Below are 17,219 nucleotides of genomic sequence, written 5' to 3'. Positions count from 1 at the left end.
TTATCACTGAAAACAGCACACAGTTACCAGAATCTTGAGCTCAGGTCAGTACTCGCAGTGTCAAAGAACAGCTGAACACTTCCCAGTTTCCACCAGACATCTCTATGTCTAATTTTGTTTTGTTATTTGATTTTAGAATTGGTTTAGTTTAGTTTAGTTTTTTTGGTGAATGAGTAAGGGTACTATGTACCCCATACTCATTCAACATGGGGGGAGCTGGGATCTGGGGGCCCTCTTGTTAAAGAGAGCTTTCAGATTCGATAAGTCACCCCTTGCACCCCCACAACCACCGGGACAGGATTGTGGGGAAGAGGCCCTTGTCCTCATCAACTTGGGTTGAGGGCATGTGGCCTGGTATGGCTCAGGAGGGGGGAAGTGCTCGCTCAGCCCCCCCCCCCCTCCCCTTTCCTGGCCTGCCGAGCTACACTTTTTTTTTTTATTTTGGCATGGGGTTTCCCTTAAAATCCATACCAGACCCACAGGCCCTGGTTTAGATGGGGGGGGGGGGTGGCCCCCATGCAGTTTTTTTCCAGATTTTTTTAATTGCCAGCAATCTTTCTTTTACATTCAGCTGACAGCTGATGAGTCATTGGTTGTTAAGAATGTGGTGGCTGGCTTGCCACCCAGGATATTCTTCAAACAGAATTTGTATCAGTTAATCAATTTTCGGCATTTTCAAATTGTTCTGAAAATATAGAATTTGAAAACAAATATATGAAACAAAGTGAATTTCAACAAAATTCATTACTATTTCATTTGTAGATCTGCATACATCTGAATCTCCGAATAACCAAAAATGTGTCCGAATTTTTATTCAGACCGAAGCGAATTGCACATGTCTATTACCACATCCGCTATACAAACCATAGCAAAAGCCTGAAAGAAACCTACCCTTTATACTCTTGAAACCCAACAATGGGTGACACATGATCCATAGCAAAATAGAGGCAACAATAATGGATCATATCCCTAAGCATTTAAAAGTCTGGCAACCTAGTTTTGATAATTATCTCCCTCCATATTGACCGCTCCTTGCTCGAGCCAGGAACTGACCTGGTTTCTTTTTGGGCCCAGACCCTTTTTGCTTGGTCTGCGCAGCTCGGCCTGGTGAGACACAACCCCCATCCCTCCCTTACTCACCTCATCCTTTTTCTTGCTCTTTCTCTTACACTGCTCTCACCTTTTCTCTCTACAATGACCTGAACCTAAATTTTAAACTCTATATGCAAACTGATTTGGAGCATGTAAGACGATTTCTCCCAGATGGCATGGAGACAATTTTTTCCTCTTGACAGTTCTGTTTATACTTGTTCCAAAATATTTTTGGAGTGATGTAATTGTATGATGATCATTAGAGATGAGCGAATTATTCAAAAATTCGATTCGGCTTATTCGCCGAATTTGCGGGAGAAATTCGATTCGATGCGAATTTATTCGCTGCGAATTTAACTTATTAAAAGGGTTTCTAGGCTTCAGAGAGCCTTTATATTAGTGCAGAACACTGTACCTTTAATTTAAATGCCCTTGGAGTCTGCTGGGGAAGAGAAATAATACTGTCAGTCAGTATGACATGCAGATGAGTGCCGTCGATCTTAGAATCACCGCACACTTCACTCATTTGGGCAGTCACGGGGCACGACGAAGAAGAAGAAGAAGAAGAAGAAGAATGAAAAGAAGAATGAAAAGAAGAAGAAGAATGAAAAGAAGAAGAAGAATGAAAAGAAGAATGAAAATAAGAATGAGAAGAATGAAAAGAAGAATGAAAAGAAGAAGAAGAATGAAAAGAAGAATGAAAAGAAGAATGAAAAGAAGAATGAGAAGAATGAAAAGAAGAATGAAAAGAAGAAGAAGAATGAAAAGAAGAAGAAGAAGAATGAAAAGAAGAAGAAGAATGAAAAGAAGAATGAAAAGAAGAAGAAAAAGAATGAAAAGAAGAAGAAGAATGAAAAGAAGAAGAAGAAGAATGAAAAGAAGAATGAAAAGAAGAAGAAGAATGAAAAGAAGAAGAAGAAGAAGAATGAAAAGAAGAAGAAGAATGAAAAGAAGAAGAATTCCAGTACAGCAAAAAGTGTATCTGCAGAGAGCTCCGCTATTTCTGACAGTTCTCTGACAGTTCCTTCACATTTACAGCGGTTGAAACATTGTATCTATTTATTTCTGAATAAAAACATATGTATCCTAAATGGAAACAAATAGATACAATGTTTCAACCGCTGTAAATGTGAAGGAACTGTCAGAGAACTGTCAGAAATAGCGGAGCTCTCTGCAGTGACACTTTTTGCCGGCTGATCGGGAAAAATTTGATTCGTGCATCCGAAGTTTGCTAAAATTCGGATTCGGTGCGAATCAAATTTTTCCTAATATTCGAAACGAATTCCACTTCGCCAAGTTCGATTCGCTCATCTCTAATGATCATCTTCTACAAATCAGAAAGTATAATGCTCACACTATGATAAGTGTATTCATTTGATCCGTATTTTTCACTGTATGTATGGGTAAATGTTTACTTATACTACTAAACATTTAGAACAAGAACAATTATTTATTTGTTTTACATCATTTCACCGGTCAATATCCCAGATCACTGCCACAACAGTCACATGATGATGTACTGCACTGGTGACAGCATGTGCAAAAACAATTGTGAAAAAAAAACCCCACAAATAGTATTTTTCAAACAATTGTGACAAAAAATTCCAACTTCAAAAAACTCACCATGCCTCTTACTAAATACCTTGGACTTTCTACTTTCCAAAAAGGAGTAACTTGGGGGATATTTGCGTAATGAATACGGTGCACGACCCCTCCCATTCTCACCAACTCGTGACAAAGGACTGGCCAATCTCACACCGCGCTGTCACTTACATAACAATGCCACTCTCAGCTGCACCCTGCACAAAGGTTTTCCAGCTTGCAAGACCACAATCTAGGTACCAACTTTTTTCAAAATAGGGTTTAATAAAGAAAAGGTCAAAATGGTGCAAATAAAATATCTACAGAAAAAAGGTGTTACAAAGAAATGGAGACAATAAAACATCAGAGAAATAAAAAGGAGTTGAAAATGAAAAATACTTGCTATGTCCTTGGTTTAAGCAGAGTCCAATTGATCAAGCAAAAACAGTACAGTGGCTCTCTCAAGTCCGGTTGGGTGTTCCTTGGTTGATGTTACAATGAGAGATGTCATTTCTGCTTGCAATCTCTTTTTTTCATCTGATAACAGGGGGGGTGTTGACAGAGGCCATCTGACCAATTACCCAGTTTAAGAGGTGGTGGCTGGGAGGTCACCACATTTATGACTGTATTGTGGCCCTTTCTTACACACAATTTTATACTAATATTAATATCTTCCACTATATACAGGTTACATTTTGGAAACTGTTAGATTATTGTTCAGCATTATATTTTGTGGGACATCAAACACAGAGTATTTTGGATGGGCCTGTCACCCAGGAGATAGGAGACTATCTCCCCTTTCGTATATGCTAGCATATTCATGTATGACCTTGATTTGTTCGGTATGATATTCCCCATTCAGATATATACTTAATATTAATGTGTCTTGGTCCTGTTGGATTTAATGAATTATGTGTGGATTTTGTTAAGTTGTGAATTGGGCAGAGCCCCATGCCTGACTGCTTTCTGGGTAGACATTTTATGGAACACTATGTGTTCCTAGTGCTTTAATTACCTGAAGGATTTTCATAGTTTTACCTTAGGTCACTTCCAATCCCCTCCAAAAAGTGATAAACTTGCTATATGTGTGCCCAGTACACACAACCATTACAATTTGTGTTAAAAAATTCTATATATAAAGAACAGACAGTGCACAGTCCACATGTGTTTTTCTGCTCCACAGCAACAAGAAAACAGGAAACTTCATTCAGTGAACAGACTTACAGTATGCATTACCATAGATGCAGCTACAAACATATAAACATTGCCATCTACTGGTTGAAGAATATACATCTAATGAATACTGATGTAGTTGTTGCACAGAATACATGAACACTGTATTCCAACATTTTTTACTGTCCTGGCATTTTAGGGCCTCAAGAAATAATATAGGCAGTCAGTACATCAGGACTGATCAATTTTCAAATATATATACCTTAGTTTGTAGACTCTATAATTTTTACACAGACTAAATAATATACACTGATTTGGGTTATTATTACCGAAGAAATGTAGCAGACTGTAGTTTGTTCTAAATTTGTTTTTGCCGTCAAACAGTGGTTTGGTCACAGTAAGGCCTTTTAAATGGTGCCCTTAGGGCAGTGTTTCTCAACTCCAGTCCTCATGGACCCCCAACAGGTCATGTTTTCAGGATTTCCATTATTTTGCACAGGTGATTTGATCAGTTTCACTGCCTTAGTAATTACCACAGCTGTTTCATCTGAGGGAAATCCTGAAAACATGACCTGTTGGGGGTCCATGAGGACTGGAGTTGAGAAACACTGCCTTAGGGAGATACCTCTAAAGACCAAGCACTTTTGGTTGAAATGCTTTATACAAAACTTATAAACCAATGAACCCAAAGGCCAATATCCACAAGTACAGAAACAGGCATTTGCTTGGTTTAGAGTTATGTTCTGTTAAACTAAATACAGTCTGAAGTGGTTACTCAAGTACAGTAAATGCTGTAGTACTTAAAGAGTTACTTGAGACAACCCTCCTTCTAGAATAGCAATGCACACTTTTCCCCATGATGACTTACTTGTTGACATTAGCTTTCATAGTTCATGTATACAAAGCCTTATAATTTATTAGCATATTCCTGAACAAAATAAATTTCTATAATAGGTCAGAGGGAAAGGGAAATATCTTAAAAAATATTCTTGAGATTGAATATAACCACACCCATGCGTGGCAGCTTAAAGCAGTATTACACCCAAAAGCAAACATTTATTATACTTACCAATTCTTAGATACGATGGCTACAATAGTTTTCTTTTTTTAGGCTTTCTGTCCTTTACTTTTACCTGGTGAATCAGCCAGTAAGTCTGGTATTTTTCAATAGAACAAGCTGTTCTGCAAATGTAGCAATTAGGGTGTTGAAACAAACCATTTACCACTGACAGGGTCAGCTTTTCTGTAAAACTTTTATCCCAAAAGAAAAAAAAACTATTGCTTTAACTACTTAATATGTTTAACCCGGAGTTTGGCTTCAATTTGCCAAATCTGCTAGTATATCTATTACGACCGTCCCCCAAACTAATAATGCTGTTGTCCAAAGGTGTGTCTTCTGCTCCTTCATCTAGGGTGTAGTCACTGTAATACAGGAGGTGTGCTATTGGTCAGATCACTAGGTGAAAACAGAGGTAAAAAAGAAAACTAATGCAGCCACTACATTTATTGGATGCTGCAATATGTTGCTTTATTATTTTTGAGTTTAATTCCGCTTTAAGGCTAATACAAAGTCAGATATGCAATATAAACTGAGATTTGTTGGGATAAACACATAAAGGGTAGGCAAAGAACAAAAAGGGAGTGAACCAGGACTACAAACTAGCCCTAAAAAGCTCAGTAGCCAGCTTTTATATATATAATTGAAGCTTCTCCAGCTTAGTAAGACAAATAAGGACATCAGTATCACCAAATACCATTTATCTGCTGGATTCATTACCAATTCAGTAGAAATTTAGACTACGTGCAAAGGATGCAGTAGATGGATAATAATAGACTGAGATGAGGGATGATTGATTGCTTTTTGCTGGCAGAACATGAATTTTCACATTAGCCCACTAATTCTCGGTAATCTTTCTAAAAGATGGGACATTTGAGTTCCTTGGTGAGATTAGCATAAAATAGCACAGGAATGACTGTGTAGCAGTTTGCAACAAGATGAGTTTTGCATTTCCATATAATGCTGGAAAGGTTGGTCTAGCTTAATTTATGTGATTTATAATGTTTTTCATTCTTCTTTCATTCTTCTCCCCATGTTTTTCATGCTCTGCTCAACCTATGTTTGTGGTTCCCTGGAGGCAAACCGCTAAATACACAGATAAAATACAGTGTTCTACACTTGAGAGCTGTTTTATCTGTCAAATAATTGGAATTTCTGTCCATTTATTTCCATTCACTGGGTGATCTATGTACATTTTAACAAACTTTGTTGCAGAGTCTTATCTTTTGATATTTTGCAGAAACACCTGTTTGTCTGTGTCCATGTGCACAGTGAATGTGAATGGGAGCGACTTTTTCAGTCGTGATTAGCTGATGCACTTGCAGGGTTTTAATGAGAAAAATAGCAGAGTCTGAATCCCTTTAGAAGTGATTAAACCTTTGGGGTTATTTCACCATAACTGAAATGTTTGGAGGATGAAAAGATACCTACAATCTGATTTGTATCTTAGTGCAGACTTCTGGGGAAATCAGTGAGCCAATAACAAAAGTCAGATTGCCATATTGCATTGCATTTTACAATAAATTAGTGACTACAGACTGAAAAGGAAAGGTCATTTTAAGAGCATTATATTACAGTAGGGCTTGTAGTACAGTTGTATATACTATATACATTTTTTGTTGTTGTTTGTGATATTTTCTTTCCACAAAAGTAGGCTTATCCTTTAAATCAGGGGTGTCCAACCTGCGGCTCACAGGCTACATACGGCCCAAGACAACTATAAATGCTGCCCAACGCAAAATCGTAAACATACCTAAAAAGGTTGATTTTTTTTTTTTTTGTGAAAACAAAATTAAAATATTTGACAGTGTCTCACTACTGGACTTATAATAACGTTTATCTTCCTAAAGAAAAATCTCCCACTCTTTACAGTCACTGTTGCACTTTAAATGACAATTGCATGGTCATCTATATGAAATTTTTATCATTTTTTTTACACAAATAGAACTTTCTTTTGGTGGTATTTAATCACCACTGGGGTTTTTTTTTGCACTATAAACGAAAAAAGAGTGGAACGTTTGAAAAAAAGGCTTTCTTTGTTTCTATTATACAATTTAGCAAAAAGGTAATTTTTCTCTTTCACTGATGTGCGTTGATGAGGCTGATAGGCAGCACTGATGGGCACTGATAGGCAGAACTGATGGGCACTGATAGGCAGCACTGATGAGGCTGTACTGGTGGGCATTTATGAGAAGGCACTGATGATGCTGCAGTGAAATGCAGCACTGATGGGCACTAATAGGAGGCAATGATGGGCACTGATAGGCAACACTGACTGGCGGCACTAACAGGCACAGGTGGGCAGCAATGATGGGCACTTTTGGGGCTGTACTGATAATCAGTGCCCTGATTATTAGTGCAGATGTCTCCTTTGACAGTTGCCGGTTATCAGCAGTACCTTCCTCACACTGTAACAGTGTGAGGAAAGTACTGCCAATAACATCATTCGGCTATAGCGCAGTAGGGAAATGGTTAAATGTTTTTCATTTATTAAGGAGAAAAAAGATGTCCAAACCTGCCTGGCCCTATTAAAAAATAATTGCCCCATAAACCTAATAACTGGCTGTGCCACCCTTGGCAGAAACAATTGCAATCAAGCATGTGCGATTAACTGTCAATGAGTCTTTCAAATCGCTGTGGAGGAATTTTGTCCCACTCTTCTTTGCAGAATTGTTTTAATTCAGCCACACTGAAGGGTTTTCACACATGAACGGCCTGCTTAAGGTCATGCAACAGCATCTCCATTGGATTTAAAGTGACTCTAAAGGTTTTTTTTTGCTTTTGTTTTTTAGGTAAAAATAACAAACATGTCTAGACGTACCTGCTGTGAGCATTCGTTTTGCCGTGGGCAGACTGGATCCTCCTCTTCTTGGGTCCCCCACAGGCTCTCCTGGCCCCTACTTCCTGCTGGTTGCCCCTACAGCAAGTAGCTTGCTATGGGGGCACCAGTTGCTCCATGTGTCCATTCACACACGAAGCCGCGGCTCCACACTGCCCTCTCGCTCTTCTCATTGGCTCACAGGCTCCCTCTTCTGTCTCAGCCAATGAGAAGAGGGAGTCCTGGGATAGCTGAGACTCCAGTGCACATCGCTGGATTGAGAGGGGGCTTAGGTGAGTATTAGGAGGGGCTGAAGGAGATGCTGCACACAGAATTTTTTTCATCTCCATGCATAGAATGCATGAAGGTAAAAATCCTTGATCCTTTAGAACCACTTTAAGTCTGGACTTTGACTAGCCCACTTGAAAACCTTTATTTTATTTTTTTGAGCCTTTCAGAGGTGGACTTGCTGGTGTGATTCAGATCATTGTCCTGCTGCATAACCCAAGTGCGCTGATGGCCAGACATTCTCCTGCAGGATTTTCTGATAGAGCACAGAAATCATGGTTCCATCAATTATGGCAAGTCATCAAGGTCCTGAAGCTGCAAATCAGCCCCAGACCATCACACTACAACCACCATGTTAGTGTTTTCTTCCACTTTTGTGAAAATATTTAAAAGCTAAGATTAGAGATGCAACAGGCAGCAAAACGTGATCCAGAAAGCCTTTTGAGATCCACAAGCCACTCCTTGAAAACCATTACTGTAAAGCCTCCCTAAAAAAAACTGGGTCTATTAAAGAATTTCTCTGCAACATGATAAGCAGCTGAAATACAGACCCAGCTGAATAAAAAATGAGATTATTTTTGACTATCTATTTTTCTAGTATGATGCTATAACAAAAGCAATAGTAAAATCATACAAAATTTACAGCCACATCTGTAAAACACATTAAGTTTCCAAGACAAGGCACTTGGGATGCAGCCTGATAAGGAAAAGCCAAGTGAAACAAAGACAGGAAGTATTTTCATTGTGCTTTCACTGTGATAGATCTCTCTCTTAACACTAACATACTAATTTCTGCAACACCTAAAACCATTTAGAATAATATTGTCTTGCTGCAGCTGTTAACTTTTATTATAAAGACATTCTTTAATTGTGATGTTATTCGATATGCTAGAAATCTTGTTATTCAACATACTTCTTCAGTTTTTTCTTTTTTATTATAAACTTTCTATCATTCCCCAAGACATGCCTTCTTCAGTAAGTGCCAGTAGTTAGAAGAAGATATTCACCTAGTTTCCAAGCACCCATTTAAATTTTCATCTATGTTTAATTTCTGAAATGATTTCACTCTTTGTATAACATATTAGTGCTAATATTTCATATACAGGTATTCAGCAACTAGAAGGGACACTTACATGTATGCCAATACTGGCAGTAACTTTTGTTGCAGGATGGTGGAAGGGGCCCTTGGCCAGCATGACCGTTGCTGGTGGCAGATCTGGGCCCTGCTAACATATGAGTTGAAAGGCAGTGTAAGGGCCATTGTACTTGATGTTCTATGTGTATGTGACCTTCCTTACAGATGTTTTCACAGCAGCCTGCCAGAAAACTGAGAGAGGGCATCACACTGGTAAATTGGGGGAACTCCGCTATCTTGGTCATTCACGGTTTCCCAGCCTGAGACCTCCAGAAATAAAGGAATGTCCACACATTCACCCTTTTTAACTTTTTACAGTATTTGTACCCAACACCAGTAACACTGATGCTTCCCAACACTTCCACTACACTCACTGTAGGTCCCCTTAGGTGGATTGTTCCTTAGGGCATAGGTTTCACTTTTGTGGGCCACAAGCTTATGTATTGGTATGCTGAAAGTAACCTCTTCCAATAAACCTCTGTCCTAAGCTCTAGATTATAAAGTACTAAGTTAACCTCACCAAAAGTATTCAACTAGAGGGAGGGTTTCCCTAAAAGGGATACTATCCCCACTTTCACGTACTCCACACACTGGTGTCTAAAGGATAACACATTAACTTGACATCCTTAGACAAATAAGACCTTTCCATACTACACAGAACAGTTGGCTGTGCTGTTGCAATCTATTCTCTGCCCTATCTCATGGTGCTGCCCATACTTCGATCAATGCAAATCCCGTTGTATGTCCATAGTCCTGGAACCCTAACTTGGGTCCTGCTGGAGGGTAATTCCCCAAGAAAGAAAATCCTATCACGCAGACAGGTCCTCCAGAAACCTTTCCAATCCCGTACTGCGACCAGAAGGCAGTTCTTCCCCTGTATTTATACCCTCCAAAAAGGAAGTGATAGGACACATGGGGAAGAAATGACTCAGCAAAGAAATCTTAACCCCTTACAGTGTCTTGCATGTTCTTTGCCATTTTGACCTTGTTTTGCATTACGAAGTTTTGCATATCTACAAAACCGCAAGTTACAGCTACTCCCTGTCTATTCATTCAACTTATTATGCATCCTGTTACATTTTTGTAAAGGGTGCTCCAGTAATCAGAGACAGAATGGATGCTCTAAAGTGATTGGCAATCACTTTTTTCCCCCACCATGTATGAAGAACCAGACCCTGAGATGGTAATGTTAGCCTGTCACTTGCTTTGAGGGTTATCTGCAAGAGGAGGTGAGCTACATTTAGATGGCATATATAAATGTGGCACTCTCCTAGTCAGCTAAGGGGAGCTAGACTCCGCTTGTTAGTTAAGGCTGAGTAGCAGCCTGGGTATATTAGCTAGCAGGGGTCAAATTGTGGTCAGAGCTGAGAGGCTCTGCAGACCAGCCCTCTGGTATTTCCCCCTGCTCTAGAACTTTGGAGAAAGATCTAGAAGCAGTGGGTGGATATAAAGAGTGGTTGGTCTGTGCTCTTAGAGGATCCTGGCCAATCCCCAACAGGAGGCTTGACAAGGGGCCAGGACAGCCTTTAAGAGTAAATGAGCCTACTCAACAGCACAAGAGTTGGAGCAGAGTTTGGGTGGAACAGGAGGACGTGAGGTCGAAGGGCAGGAGCCTGGGAGGGAGCTCAGATGGAGAGGGGCTCACCTACAGGCAGAAGGACCTGGGAAGGCTGAAAGCTTGGAACCTCACTGGCCCCTTGAGAGAGGACCACCTGTGTGGCAGGGAAGGAGTGGCCCTGCTAGAAGGCCTGGTAACAGCCAATCACCCACAAGCAAAGGACTAAGTGAGTAGACCTACACTCCATAAATTCCTAATAGCAGCACAATGCTCCAAATTTGTGCAGTCAATCGCTACTACTTGTAATTGCAAAAGTCAACTGCGGGAAGTCGGAGGTCATGCTCTTCGGAAAGTGGTTCCTGCCTTCTTCTGCATCCATGCCCTTCGGCATCAAGACAGACTTCATCAAAATTCTGGGAGTTTGGTTTGGTGAGGAGGGCACAGCGCTGAAGTCTTGGGAGGAGAGACTGTCGAAGATGAGACAAAAGTTTGGACTTTGGAGCCTCAGAGAACTTACCATCGAAGGGAAGACACTGGTACTCCACAGCAAGATTCTCCCTGTGTTGCAGTACCTCACCCAGGCCTGGGCCCCACGTGCCAACACCTGCAAGGCCATCACCAGGGCAGTGTTTCACTTCATCTGGGGCTCCAAGATGGACAGAGTGAAGCGGGCAGTCATGTTCAAGGAATCCCTCAAGGGTGGTAAGGGCGTGCCCGACATCGCCACCCAACTGAGGGTGTTCTTTGCCTGCAACTGCGACTTTAACGAAAAGGAATATGGATTCTGGCGGAAACGCAATGTCACGCTTCTTCCTTTTGCCTCTCTGGCGGTTCCTCTGATGGGACAATTGGGACAGTTCCATCCCCTACAACTGGAACACTCCTTGGTATTACCTGGATACCTTTAAGTTTATCAAGGAGCAGGGGCTACAGGGAGTCAAGCCTGACTTGTGGAAACCAAAGACCATCTACAAGCTCATCAGAGCAAGGGACATTTTGGAGTCGGTTCCAGGCCTGCCTTCAGATACCTGCAAGGTGGTCTGGAGGAATGTTTCTTCAAAGATCCTCACCAACAGGCAAAAGGACCTGGCATGGATGGCAATCCAAGTGGGGTTGCCTCTCAGGACATTTATGCATGCCAGGAACCTGAGCAGATACAGGCACTGCCCTTTCTGCATCATCCACGAGTAAACGGCTCAGCACATTTTCAGGGAGTGCTCTTTTGCTCAGGACCTGTTGAAGGCCCTGGAACCCGAACTCAAGGACTTTGTGCCACAGACAGCCATCACACACTTCGGGGTGTTGAATGGACTTTTCTGTGGAACTTTTACCCTGGAGGACATTGACAGCGCCTGGCGGGTGCTGTGTTGTTTTAAGGACGCTTTATGGTGCGCCAGGAAGCGCCTCCTCCACCAGCGGGAGCGGATGTCCATTGAGGACTGCCGCAGACTGATCCTCAGTCTGCTCAGGGACTATAACTTGATGGACTTTAAGGAGGAAGAGGACGTCCGAAGGTCTCCCCTTCCCCCTACTCCCCCTTGCGTGTCTTTGTCCCTTCAATAAAGCTTCGGGCCTGTGACCCCTTTCCCCTCTCCCCTCCCCACACAACTGATGCTTGTTGTAATTGTACTAGTTTGAACTTGCATGATTTTGTATTTATGGGAAATGTTTTCTATGCATGCTATATTATTATGCGGTGGCGCCCCTGGGGGTAACCTAGGGGGCCACAAACAGCCTTGAGGTAAGCGGCGTTATGCATGATGGGATGGTCTGGGGACTCGCCCACCACGTCAGGCATCATACCGCTGAGTGAATGTATTTATTGAATGTATTTATTGTATGCCTGGAACTATATTGTAATGTGGTGTATTATGCTCTGCGTCGCAGTATAGGGTAAGATGTACCCCGATTACAAGTATCGTTTTTTTTATACTTCTGTAAATAAAGTATATTTTTCAAAAAAAAAAAAAGCCCAAAGGAGCTGCACAGGGATCCTATGGGGAGTGGACCCTTTCTATTATCAGGTACTTGCAGACTGATTTCAGCTTTAAAACTGATTACCAGTAATTACACTAGCTGAGTTGAAAAATTATTTTATGACTTGAAATAATACAGAAATAAACTCAAGGATTACAGCGTATTTCCTTGAGTTGTTAAGAAATTAAGACCATCATTTCCGACTCAGTATTGTCTTAAAATTTCCGATACAATTACCACAGAATTATGAACAATATAATTAGAATTAAATGGAAAATGGACATCATTAATCATTTAGAAATTATAGCATGATCCAGGGACTTATGTCTGAGGCCAAATATTTACCTTTGATCAAATAATTAACTAATGTCCTTGTTGTTGTTAGTGTCGCCAGACAAAATTTTTTGTGGCACCACATCATCCCACAGTCCAGTTGATGTACTTTATAGCAAAAGTAAATTGATGGCACCATTTAAGTCTGTTTTATTACATATTTCTGAAAATGTACCACCAACTTTCTCTTAAAGAGACCCTGTCACCATTCCTCACTTTTTACATTTACAACTTGCAGCAGTAGAGAATAATAAGCACCCATAGTGCCCTCAGCTCCCTGCAGTGCCCTCTACCATGCTGCTTAGCCTACAATCCCCCACAGAACCCCAACAGTGTCCTACAGTGCTCCCCAGCCCCACAGCTTGCTCCAATTTCCCCCATTGCCCCTGGAAAACCTCCAGCCTCTTGGAGAGAACCCCAGCTCCCCGCAGAGCCTCTATCCTCCACAATTGCCCCCAGCTCCATACAGAAACCTTATTTACTACAGGGCCACCAGGTCTGCTGTAGAGTCCCCCGTCCAGAACCTTCATTCTCACAAACCCAGCCCCAACCACAGCCTTCCAAAATTTAAATACATATTTTGCATTCCCATACTTTTATTGTGTGAGTATAAATTTTGTTTACTGTTGGGTCCCAGAAGTTTTGGAAGGATTACTGGGTCCTGTTCTCAATAAGGTTGAATACCACCAGTGTAGGAGACTGATGGGGAAGGTAAGGGAGTCATACTTGGGGTCATGAGAACAGCATCCCAACAGCGCACAAGTATTGGTACTGTCCATGCAAGAGTAGCCCATCCTCACTGCTTTAGCTGCTGATGATCAGTGTGAGTACTGCTGGCTCTCCTCTAGTCCACATGCATGCATCTTGCTCTCTCTAATGCTGGGTTCACACTAGCCCACAGGCTGGTTGCAGGTACAAGAATCACACTTAATTCCCCTGCCCACAACCACATGCAGCTGAAACACGCTGCTATTGCGAGAAGTGTGGGGCTGCCATTCATCTTGAATGGCAGCCTCACACATCTCAGCCCGCAGCTCGATTGCGGGTGCAGTAACCACAGGGAAACCACATGGTCATGCAGTCATGCAGTTTCCCTGTGGTCACATTTTTTTACCAGGTGCATGCACGCAGCACAGCAGCCAATTCAAATGAATAGACTGCCGTGCCCAAGCAAACGCGGGTCACACGGCCCACACTAGTGTGAACCAGGCATTAGTCTCTATTATTTTAGGCCACGACAGCCAAAACTGTACTTGACTCTTTTATGGAAATGCAATGCAGAGCTTCCTGTGTGTTTTGACAGCATTTAGCATAAGTGCATTGCCTTTTTGCATTGGAGTGCCATTAAAAATGTATGACACTGCAGCACCATAGTCTGAACCTGGTCTAAAGCACTATGTACACACCATACAATAAGGATTCTTGTCCTGGTGTGCCAGCTTTGAGAATTGAGCCTTGTATACGGTTTAGTAGGATGCATCAACCTTCCACCTGTACTCTAAACTCTGTTATGTGTTCTATATGTCTGCCTAAAGTGTTTTTTCTCAACAGCTGTCCATTGCTATGTAGTTTGCAACTGTTTAATCAAATTCCTTCTTCAAGATACAAGGAGTCTATTTATAAAAACAATTTTCTGTGAAAATGTCTAAAGAATTTGCACAGCCATCATAAATAATCCCCCTCCCCAGCGTCATCATTAGGGTTGATGTCACCTGGTGCGGAAAACATGGTGTCACTCCTCAATATTTTTTTTCCATGTAACACTGCATATAATGGCAATAGTAGTGCCATTAACAACTCTCAAGGGGTATGGCGGTGATCAGCATTCTGGTATGGCATATGGGGTGATCAGGACACTAGTATGGCAGTGATCAGGGTGCTGGTATGGCATATGGGATGATCAGGACACTGGCATGGCATATAGCGGTGATCAGAGTGCTGGTATAGCATATGTTTGAGACATTTGAATAATGCGTTTTTTATAAATAGATCACAAAGTGTTAGCTCTCCATCGTTATTCTATTTCAATACATTTTTAGTATGAGGTCTAGGTAGCATACTACGGTGGATTTTTTGATTACTAGAATTATTCACATATGTATTTATGTGATGATGAAATTCTTAGAATTTTTGATGCATTGACGAGTTTACCCTTTATGGACTTGCCATTTGGTTGGTACCCAGACATTATTTATTTCAGGTACTTATATAGCGCAGTCAATTTATGCAGAGCTTTACATATATATTGTGCATTCATATCAGTCCCTAACTCTCAAGGGGCATACAATCTAAGGTCCCTAACTTACATACATACACATACTAGGGCCAATTTAGACAGGATCCAATTAACCTACCAGCATGTCTTTGGAGTGTGGGAGTTCCCGAAGGAAACACACGCAGGCACAGGGAGAACATGCAAACTCCAGGCAGGTGGTGCCGTGGTTGGGATTCGAACCAACGACCCTAGTAGTGCCAGGCGGAAGTGCTAACCTTTTAGCCACTGTGCTGCCCCATGACTCTATGTATTTAAATGTATGAGGGAAGCTATTACTCTTCATGTAAATCCTCCCCTGGATGGTGCCTAAATCTATTCGGCATCAGAGGGGGGTGAAGATACCACTTATATACATACAGTTAATACAATCAGTTCCCTCCTCTGGACTACATTTGGTCTGGCGTTTTGTCTGGGATTCCTGATTGTACACCAGGTGAATCTTATTGGGGGTAACCAATTTAGTGTAAGAGGGAGGTCTTTGCAAACTACAGCATCTACAGGATATCCTCCTCTGGACTACACGCCATTAACTTTATATTGGGCCTTTACCCTTTACCATGTTCCTATTTATTGCATCCTTCCTTGAATGGCAGGAGTTTATGACACAAGGAACATCCTTTTGAAAAGGACTCAAAGTTATCAATCTTGGAACCTTTTCATGCTGAGCATTTATGGTCCTTTTATAGAAAGCTTTTTGGTGCTATATATATGCTTATCCAGCTGAAATGACTGATACCCATTAGAGGGGACACAATGTGAGACTTGTGGAGTGTGGTGCTTTTTTGTTGCTTTTAGATATATCTTTGTCTAAATAAAGGAGTCGTTCATGTGCTTTTGACCACTAGCCTTATTATTTAGTATATACAGTTGTGGCCAAAATTATTCAACCCCCACTGAAATTGAGTGTTTTGGCCAGTTTGACATTGCTTTTGATCATTCAGTCATCTTGCTTACATTTACATTAAAGAGGCACTTGTAGGTCAGACAAATATAACATAACAGTTATAATGAAATAACCACAAATGTCTTTTCTGTGCTCACAGCATTATCAGTTTTATTCAACCCCCAAGTGACATTCAATCTTAGTACTTAGTACAGCATCCTTTTACAGTTATAACAGCTTTTAAACGTGAAGCATAGCTTGACACAAGTGTCTTGCAGCGATCTACGGGTATCTTCGCCCATTCTTCATGGGCAAAGGCCTCCAGTTCAGTCACATTCTTAGGCTTGCGCACTGCAACTGCTTTCTTTAAGTCCCACCAGAGGTTCTCAATCGGATTTAAGTCTGGTGACTGCGATGGCCACTCCAAAATGTTCCAGCCTTTCCTCTGCAACCATGCTCTAGTGGACTTGGAGGTATGCTTGGGATCATTGTCCTGTTGAAAGGTCCAACGTCTCCCAAGCCTCAGGTGTGTGACGGACTGCATCACGTTTCCATCCAATATCTCCTGGTACTGAAGAGAATTCATGGTACCTTGCACACGCTGAAGCTTCCCTGTACCTGCAGAAGCAAAACAGCCCCAAAGCATGATTGACCCTCCACCATGCTTCACAGTAGGCAAGGTGTTCTTTTCATCATAGGCCTTGTTCTTCCTCCTCCAAACATAGCGTTGATCCATGGGCCCAAACAGTTCTAATTTTGTTTCATCAGTCCACAGAACACTATCCCACAACTTTTGTGGTTTGTCCACATGGCTTTTGGCATACTGCAGTCGACTCTTCTTATTCTTTGGAGACAGCAAGGGGGTACGCCTGGGAGTTCTGGCACGGAGGCCTTCATTACGCAGTGTGCGTCTTATTGTCTGGGCTGAAACTTCTGTACCCACATCTGACAAATCTTTTCTCAGTTCCTCAGCAGTCACACGGGGACTTCTCTCCACTCTACGCTTCAGGTAGCGCACAGCAGTCGAAGTCAGCATCTTCTTTCTGCCA

The sequence above is a fragment of the Staurois parvus genome, unplaced genomic scaffold (assembly GCF_062004578.1).
Source record: "Staurois parvus isolate SC_StPar_1 unplaced genomic scaffold, SC_StPar_1.0 ptg000668l, whole genome shotgun sequence".
Classification (NCBI taxonomy): Eukaryota; Metazoa; Chordata; class Amphibia; order Anura; family Ranidae; genus Staurois; species Staurois parvus.
Note: the sequence above shows the minus strand (reverse complement) of the source record.